The following is a 9,902-nucleotide window of genomic DNA, read 5'->3' as shown; positions in this document are numbered from 1 at the left end:
CCCCATTTACCACCTAGTATACCATTTCGAATCATTGTTCAAATATATAGAATGGTTATGGCTGGTACCATCATAGATGAGGGGGCTTCTGTGAGTATCCTTTCCTCAACTGCTTGGAAAGCGCTTGGTTCGCCATCGCTTTTGCCTGAGATGAGAAATCTAACAGGCTTTGATAAAGGAACCAGTCGACCGTTAGGAATCCTTCCCAATGTGCCCATAACATTGAGAGGGAAAACTATTCACATGAACGTAATGGTAGTTCAAGGACCCCTGGATTACAATCTACTCCTTGGACGAGACTATATTTATTGCATGAGAGCCATTGTCTCAACACTCTTTACAGTGATGTGTTTTCCGCACGAAGGAAGAGTGGTCAAGCTCATAGACCAGCTTTCATTTCCCGGATCACGCATAGAAAATAGTCAAATACCATCCCTGAATGGTCTTTTCATGCAAGAAATGTCTCAATCCCTGGTCCGTCCACCCGATGAGCGCGAGTGATTCGAGGGACAAGACTGAAACCTAGGGGGCATGCACCCTGGTCTGCTTTGGCAGGAAAACCTCAGGTATAGGGTAGGTTTCTGCGAGAGTATATGACCTCCGTACTCCCGTCCGTGATTGGAAGAGGGAGTTGGACTGGAATAAGATCCTCTTGTCAAAGTTATGTGAGTTGGCGGGCATCGCCGCTCACCTTTTTTTATCTCGGTAGACATCGCCGAAGAGGTGTTTTGTTTATGCCGTAAATAGAACAATCTTTGGTAACCTGTAAGAGGTAGGCCTCTCTCGGTAAACAAATGTTTTAACGGAATAAAGAAGGGGTAACCTTGAAACTCTGTTTTATACCTGGGGGCATGCAAACCTTTTGGCGTGCAAGCGAAGAGCGACTATTTATTTTTTTAAATTTGTAGGACCTCTAACCCTTTAAACTCGTAGGATTGGTCGTTTCCTAACTTGCATAAAGAAAGGATGTAGGGCAAAACTATAAAAGTTGCCATTTTTATATGAGACATTCTTATCACACGACTGGATTAATCGAGAAGTTTTAGCACATAGTTCAAGCTCGTTAAAAAATAAACATAAGCCGTGAGCAAATGTTTCCTCCCGCGTTTAAGCTTGTTAAAAAATGAACTATTCCCCCGGTAAATAACCATCGTGAATGTAGTACTTCAGCCATTAAAGCCTTGGTTGTGTTTGCACCGTCACCTCCACTTTTTCATTGGCCGATCATTCACCTCCATTTGATTGTTTACCCATTTTGAGGAACAGCTGCGAAGAGTGATTTCACTAGCCATCCTTGTGACATTGCCGTGATTGGAAAATTCCAAACCTTACCTGGAATCAGCTGCTACCCATTTTATCACTCGTTCCTCAAAAGGCGAGTCTCCTTTAAGCTCTTTTCAACTGACTCGTAAAATATGAAAAGATTGCCGAGCCATTCGCCTCTCCAGCTCGTTAAAGGGACAGGAAGTGCTATCCCTCCTCTAGATTTTAATATTTTTGGACCTGAGGGATTATTACACAAAAAGATCGAGCACTTGTTTTGTTCGGCTCGTTAAAAGTATCGAAAATTCATCCCTTCTGTATTGTTTTATACTTTTTCGGACTTAAGGGATTAGATGACGAAAAAGGAATTTTGGAGTTACCTTTACGTTCCTTTTCAGACTCTCTAAAATTGAAAAGGACCGAGTTATCTTTGTCGTTAAACTCGTTAAAAAATTAATAGCGACAAACTTGTCTATAGACGAGAACGAGTTTCACTATCGCTAGGCTCGTTAAAACATAGCGATGGGTTTGCCCAAAGGGAAAATTATGGAACAAGCATATGTTATCCTCCTCAAGCTTGACAAAAATAAAAAGGTACTGGTCAACAATGACTGGGGAAAAATTGGGAAGAAAACTTGAAGAAACTTTGTTGGTAGCAAGTCACTCTTGAACATGACACTTCCACTTCGTGTCCGAGTTAGGTTGGGTTGTTTCATTCACCGGTCACATCACCATGGCCACGCCATACCATCCACATTTGGGGTTAATGCTACCAATCCATCACATCAGTGTCGCCGATATGTTCAAGAGAAGTCATTCAGAGAATTCACCTGTGTCTCACCCACTACCATACATTATACTCCATTCTTTCATGACCGCCACCCTGAACCTTATATCACCAGATCGTTTTCACCTCCATTAAAATAATTTGCTCCGTTCCGTGTCATTGATGTGGGATTCATTAAGGCCCTCCTGTGATGGATCACTTCTTGTCGACATCAACTCATTATCCAAGAAGTTGATCTAGGAACACCCCATTCAGTACTTTGAAGCTTGCATGCCTCAATGGCAAGTTTCTCACTTCCGGCGACAGGTTTACATCAATGGCCTTCGACCGAAAGATTTTGCGTGGTGTTCGACGCCAAGTCCTTTATTCACACCACGTGAATTGTACTGTAGTACCTTGAGGGTCATTATCATTATCGGTGATTCCTCTCGTGCTTGTTAACAGTTTACATCATTGACTGGTAATCAAGCGATGTCTTTCCATGTTCGACTTCAGAACATTTCTGACATGGATCGACTTGTACTTTGAGTGAAGATCAGATGAGATTGAAGACCCCGGATCTAGTTTCATCCATCCGGGCTGCGAGATATATTCAGGGAAATAAAGACATCAAATGTACATCATTGCTGCACAGATAATCATCCTATCAAAAGGATGATGGCTCTATCAGAATCATCAGTCTACACTCAAACGATTGTCTGTCCTATGTACATGAAAATGAATTTATAAAGCTGAGCATGGGAATGCCCGCCTCAGCTAGATCATGAAAATATTACGAAGATAATGTATTGTATTATATCTTATTACAGGTCTCCTCCCAGCATTGAAAGAACTTCAGATCGTCATAATAAAGCATTTCACCCGACATCAAAAGATTAACGGCCTCATACTTTAGGGGGCAACTGTTATAGACATTTTTGGGCCCTACAACCCCAAGCATGAAATGTCCATAAATCAAGGGCTCCTAAGTCCCTAAAAGTGTTGTTCTAACCCCTAAAGGAACAAGGTCAACAAATTACAGCTTCTCCCAGAAGTTCTCCATGAGAAACTGCTCAGAATTGGTTCAAAAAGGATCATTGTAGCTGCTCCACTGGCTAAGTGCGTTGCATCTCACCCAAATACACTGTGAGGGTGCGTTGCATTTCAAAAGTCCCTTATGTGGGGAGCGATGGGCGAGAAATGACAAATGGCAGTGTCATTCCTCGAGGTGGAGAGGCAATGGAAGCTTCCAGAATCTTCTCCTGTGACACTTACCTCACTGAATTCGACCAAGGATGAGTAAGAGGCCATCAGTCTCCAAGTGGAAGCAAGAACTATCAGAGAGAAGACACTAATCAAATCACAAGCTGACTCATCCCCCTTACAGATATCTATATATGGATCCCTCATCCCAAAGATCCAGAGGCTGGAATTTTGCATATTGTAAGGAATTGCTGTTGGTTTCTTGAGACAAACATCAGATTGTTGGGTGATCTAAGCTTTGTTTGAGGTGAAGAGGGGCTTCTTTGCTGGGAGGTTGATGCTGGGTCAGAACAACTGGTTGTAACTCCTCTTGGATCTTTTCTTGTTTATCAATAAAAGCTATTTGAGTTTTCCTCCATGCTTTTGTGTCATTGATGTTTGCTACATTTGTATGGTCAATTTACATCTGATCCTAGATTGTTTATGATTATAGATCCATGTCTTTGTATAGTGCTATTCTTCTGTGATCTTACAGGTACTTTGTGAAGCTGGGCGTGCAAGGGAGCAGGTAGCTGAGGACTATCAAAGAAGAGAGGGATCAAATCGAGAGATTAGCGCAAGACAGAGGTTGGTCTTTCTGTTCCTCTCTATCTATAATTCATAAAGGAAAAATGAAAGTAGCTTTTCTCTGTTTGTTTCTAAGGCAGCTATCACACATTAGTGGGATAGAGCAGTTCTATATAGACACTTTTCCCTGTAACAAGGCCCTCTGCTGCCCCAGTCTACTTAGCTTAGAAACTGCACATAGGTGATCAGCAGGCCGACCTCCTAGGATTAGTGCAATTTCTCTCATCAACAGCTCCTAACAACAGACTGTCAATTCCATCCAGGAATTGCATAGTTTTGGCTGCCAAGCTCCCAACCCATTCCTCCAAACAATTATGCAGATCCTATTTGCCAATCCTCCCTACATCCTAGCTTGTTCTTCCAAGAAATTTTGAAAATTTTGCTGTCAAGCTCCTGTTGCCTGCTCGTTCCAGAAAATGCACAGATTTTGTCTGTCCTGCCTTCCCACAGCCGAGACTGTTCCTCCCAAAATTTGCACAGTTTTTCCCTCCAGCCAAGCCAGACCTCACAAACAGTCACTGTCGATTCGGATTTCCCAGCTTCATCACCCAGTGACCTTTGCGCAGTTTTCATCAGCAGTGCTTGGAGCCATCATCCCACCTCATAACCTTGTTGCCTCTCCCGATCACTGACATTCTAAAAGATCATGTGTCATGGTAGACTAGGAGGTTTTTGGATTTGATTTCGTTTCCTCATGAGTGATTGTAGGTACAAGTACACCAACATGACACAACGATGAATGGGATGAACGAAGGGAGCACATGCAAAAGGACATGTTCACCAATAGACGAACGAATGATGCATGGGAAGAGATGTGCTCACGAACGGATGATCATGCAAATATGTGTTCACGGATGGATGGACGAACAAACATGCAAGATGTGCTCACGGACGGATGAACGGATGAATATGCACCTTTTGTGAATAGATGAGCCTATCAAGCCTTCCAACATACAAGCAAGGAGTAACATGCCAAATCAACATCAAGCGAACCAAAGACCATCGAAGACTCCACGCACTTTGCCATGCAGAGGCAAGGCTGTGACACACCATGAAGACATCCATCACCCAACAACAATGCAACTCAATATGCACTCCAACAACAACATGAATGTACCAGCACTGTCATGTCGAGTCGTGTCATGAGTCATGTCGTCCACATCTCTACTTTGGACCGTGTTGTCAATCAATGTTATGTAACATGGATGTTTGTGAAACCAGCTCACAAAAAGATAGAAAAGATAGATCAACAAATTAGAAATTAGCCTCTTCAAGGGGGCAACCTCCTTTACATTACACAAATGAACAATTCTTCGATGATAGAAATGACATGACCTCCTTTCTATAGATAGGAGTCTAAGAGGTCATAATATAACCAGAGCCGACATAACAATAATAATGTAAGGGCACAATAATAACAATAGTGGGATTCTATGAGGCACAATAATAAAAATATGGGGACTACATGGGCACAACAATATAATAAGGGGGTTGTACTAATAACAATAAGGGGTTACACTAGTAGTATAGGGACCTAACATGACCCTCTCCTTCAAAAAGTGTTGTCCTCAATGCTTGGGTAGTTCTTGATGCTTCTATATAAAATTATTATCCTCCCATGTGGAATCTTCAGCGGGTACGTTCTTCCACTTGATGAGATACTCTGAAATTGATTGATTTTGTAGCTGTCGGGTTCCTGTTTCTGTGACTGCTCCAAGTTCCAATATGATTTTTCATTCCTCATCAAGTTCTGGCAATATTGTTTGAACTGGGATATTCTGCAACTTTTGAATTAGTGGCCACACTTCTTCGTCCTTCTTCCATTCATCCCTTGCTTCATTTATCCAATCTAGTTGGATAATAGAAATAGCAAAATCAATGGTTCCACATCCTCATGGTTTCTTGAGAGTGCATCTGCAACAACATTTTGCTTCCCTTTTTTGTAGATGATTTCAAAGTCATAACCCAAAATATTTGCGACCCATTTTGTCTGTTCTTCGAAAGATAATATTTGTTCTAAAAAGTATTTAAGACTATCATGACCCATTTTTATCTTGAAGTGTCTTCCCATTAGGTAAGGTCGCCATTTCTTAAGTGTATGTAGTATTGCCAACATTTCCTTCTCATAAATAGCTTGCTTGAGATGTAGCTGTAAAAATACCCAATCGCCTACATCAAAACTTCTTTCACTGCGATGTTGATCTCCCTGTTGTTTCATTCGATTCTGCACCAAAGTGACGCTATCCTTTAAATGTTGGAGAACTTTTTGTTGATGCTCGATGTGATCTTTCCCTACTTGAATTCTTTTCTTCTTGATATGTCCTTCTATCTTGAGAGTTTGAGGAGTGGTAATTTCTTCCAGTGCATTACAAGATATGGTATGATTCATTTCTTGATGCTCGATGTGATCTTTCACTTCTTGAACATTTTTCTTCTTGATATGTCCTTTTATCTTGATAGTTTGAGGAGTGGTAATTCTTGCCAATGATTTACAAGATATGTTAGGATTCATTTCTTCTTTCTCTGGGCTTGGTTCTTGGTGTATATCCTCTTATTTTGATGTTTCTTGATCCTTTTCTTCCTCCTCTTCATAATCTATGTAAAATAATTTCTTCTCAGCACACTTATGACCTTTAGTGTATTTGCTATCATAGTTGTAACAAAGCCCTTTTTCATTTTTTCTTCCAATTGTTGTGGTGTAAACCTTGTAGGTTTTGGAAGGCTAGGAGAAAAAACACTTCCATAATTATAGTCGTGAGTGGTGGGATTCCTTGTTTCCATAATTTCTTTTTCAATTTTTCTTGCGAACCTGAATGCCTTCTCTAATGAATCAAGTTCCCAAAGATGAACCTCATGTTGAATGTTATCCTTTAAAATCTCTATGAAGACATCAACCCTTTGCTTCTCTGGAATGTCATTTAACCTTATATTCCATTTTTGAAAGTCCTCAATGTGCTCTACCATTGAACCCTTTTGTTTGAGATTTATCAATTGGCTAAACAAGGTGTTTCTCTTTGTATCCTCATAATGTGCTATCATTTCCTCCGTGAAAATTGACCACGTGACAAGTGGTTTACGAGAACAAATCCCTTCATACCATAAACATTGATTTCATTCTAAATATAAATATGCAATACGTACCTTTTGTAATAGTTGCACCTCATGTATATCAAACTATTGCTCCATCTGTAGTATCCAATTTAACGGATCCTTACCATCAAACTTTTCTCATATCACCTTTTCTTGATATTAGGAGATCGATCTTGAAATGATTGTAACTCTGTAATTTCAGATCTCCAAGTTCTTAAATTGCATCATGCAATAGCCCTCTGAGTCCTCTTTCTAACCCCATAAGTCTGATTAATATTTGATTCTTCAAGGAAGAGTTATGTCAAATCTCCCACAATGACTTGATTATAGACTAGTTTAGTAGAGCGAACTTGTATGAAGTTTCACGTGTCACTATTTCAATCTTAGGACCTAAAATTGATACACAGGAAACTACAGTCCATTCTCTTTCTGTAACTTCTTACAAAATTTCAATCTGATTCTCAAAGAGAAAGTTATGACTATTTTCCCAAGGTCACCTATTTGGGATGTAATTCGGGAGCATATAGAAACCCTAAATGTCTTGGAATATATCTCCGAAATTATAATAAAAAAAGATTTGAAATTTGGGCACAAGCTTCACCAAGTTTTCGGCACAAATGGGTTTCAATTTTAGAGTCTGAAAATTTGAAGAAACACAATTATAGCAAAAATGCCACAATGATCTGTTTGATATGGAATTCCGGAGCTTGCAAAAACCATAAATTCCTCAGATCATATCTCTGAAAATATAGTGAGACAAGATCTGAAATTTGGACCTGAGGTTCAGTGAGATTTGCTCTAAAATGGGTTTTTTTTTTTAGCTTCTGAAAGGTCGCTGAAAAAACGCTATAGCAAAAATTCCATGATGACCTGTTTGGAGCAGTGAAACCCTAGAATCCAAAGCTCTGATACCAAATGTTATGAAACTTGCTCACAAAAAGATAGAAAAGATAGATCAACGACTTAGAAATTAGCCTCTTCAAGGGGGAAACCTCCTCTACATTACACAATAATAACAATAGTGGGCTTCTATGGGGCACAATAATAACAATATGGGGACTACATGGGCACACCAATATAATAAGGGGGTTGTACTAATAACAATAATGGGTTACACTAGTAGTATAGGGACTTAACAGTGGAAGTCCAAGAGACCCACTTGTTGTACAAAGAGTCATGTAAATTTGAAAAGTCATGGAAGTCAAACAATCATGAGGGTAGTCAAACAACCACAAGGGTCAGTTTCACCCTTGGCTATAAATACCCCCTCATTTGTACATGAAAGGAATTTTCACCTCATCTCCTCCCACATAGCCAAGAGAATATGTAATCTTTTGAGGAGTAATTTGTGGCTCCAATGCCCCTCACACTGGGTTAGTGATGTATGGTGTAACGATGTGTCTTGGAACTTTCGCTTAATTCAGAAGCCTGCTAATAGGCCAACATGTTTTCACACATGTATTGTAACTGTTGTAAGACTAATCTTTAACACTTGTGATGCATGTTTCTTTAACCTGTGTTCTACATTTGAACTATTTCACTTGTTGTAATGCATAATCTATTAATGAAAATGTGTTGTATATGTTGTTAACATTATCTCACCTGTGTAGACTAATCTCCCAGACATAAGACAAACCTTTCACATAAAAATTGCTATAAACAACCAGTGCACTCATGTGGACTAATCCACTGAGCGTGATGTGTGTTATCTTCCATTGTGTGTTGTGACTGCCACATCCGTGTGGACTGCTCCGCTAGAAGATGCTCACGTCCTATTGTGTTGTGTGTTCCTAGCAGCGTTGGGACTACTCCCAACTAAATTTAGACTCACTCTCACCCTCTCCCTCGACAATGAAAGAACCATTGACACAAGTGACACTTACACTCACTAGGCACATGAACCTCACTTCTCAAAGACAAAGCAAACCACTCTCATGTGCTGACAAGCAAGAGTTGAGGTAAATCTTTAAGACAATGGCAACTGGGCCATCATATTGGATGGGACTCCCACAACAAACGGTGTGACGTTTAGTTGGGACTTCATACCGGGGTGATCCCCTGAATGTTGGTGGGTCCAACACCATCAACACCACCTTGATCTGCTGCCCTAGGTGTTGCAGCTCGTCCCGTGTATCCTGCTAGCCTCACTAGTGCTATATCTTTGTACCACAAACTTTAGAAATCAATACCACATACATATATCTCTTAAACTATAAATGCATCAAATATATAACAACTTTCACTTACCATATGGACCCCATGCTCATCCCGATGGAAGTGGTAAGTCAGGATCCCCTTGATAGTTCATTCCACTATATGGATAATCATCTATGTAAAGTGGCATCTAGTCCCAATGTGCAAAAAAATAATGTAGGAAAATTCATCTGAATCCCCCTCCTCCACTTCATCATAGTAGCTGCCCCCAACGGCGCATCCTGGGCTCCTGTGGGTCCCCATCTAAGATCTGTACATGAGGAAGGATAATCAGGATCTTCTCAAAGAAGAATTATCATAAAGTTGTCCCAAAAGAATAATTATCATTGGTCCTCCACTTTCATAGTGTAAACTATCATTTCAATGATGAAAAGATCATCTAGGCCCACCCATAGTAGGTCCCCACCAACACACTCTCCACCAACATCATCTGCCCTCTAGTGATGTGATGGAAGGCATAACTACCCAACATTTGCAACAATGCGGTGAGTGTAGCTCATGTATCAAGCCTCTCTAGGTCACTGATTTGAATGGCTATTCCCTTAGCACAAAATCCTGGTACACAATGATGATAAAAAATTCACCTATATGCCTCCCATGAGGCAACAATGGACGTATCTCCCATGTCACCCCCAGGGGGAAAATCCTGTCAAAAAATATATGTCCTGGATCGTGATCTCTATCCTATGCCCTTGTACTACAAAGGCCTCTTGATCTAGGTCCCAGTAGCTCACAATCC

This window comes from Pinus tabuliformis, chromosome 6, assembly GCF_031772625.1.
Source record: "Pinus tabuliformis cultivar Carrire ecotype Pingquan chromosome 6, CPIR1, whole genome shotgun sequence".
NCBI lineage: Eukaryota > Viridiplantae > Streptophyta > Pinopsida > Pinales > Pinaceae > Pinus > Pinus tabuliformis.
This window is presented reverse-complemented; position numbering follows the sequence as displayed.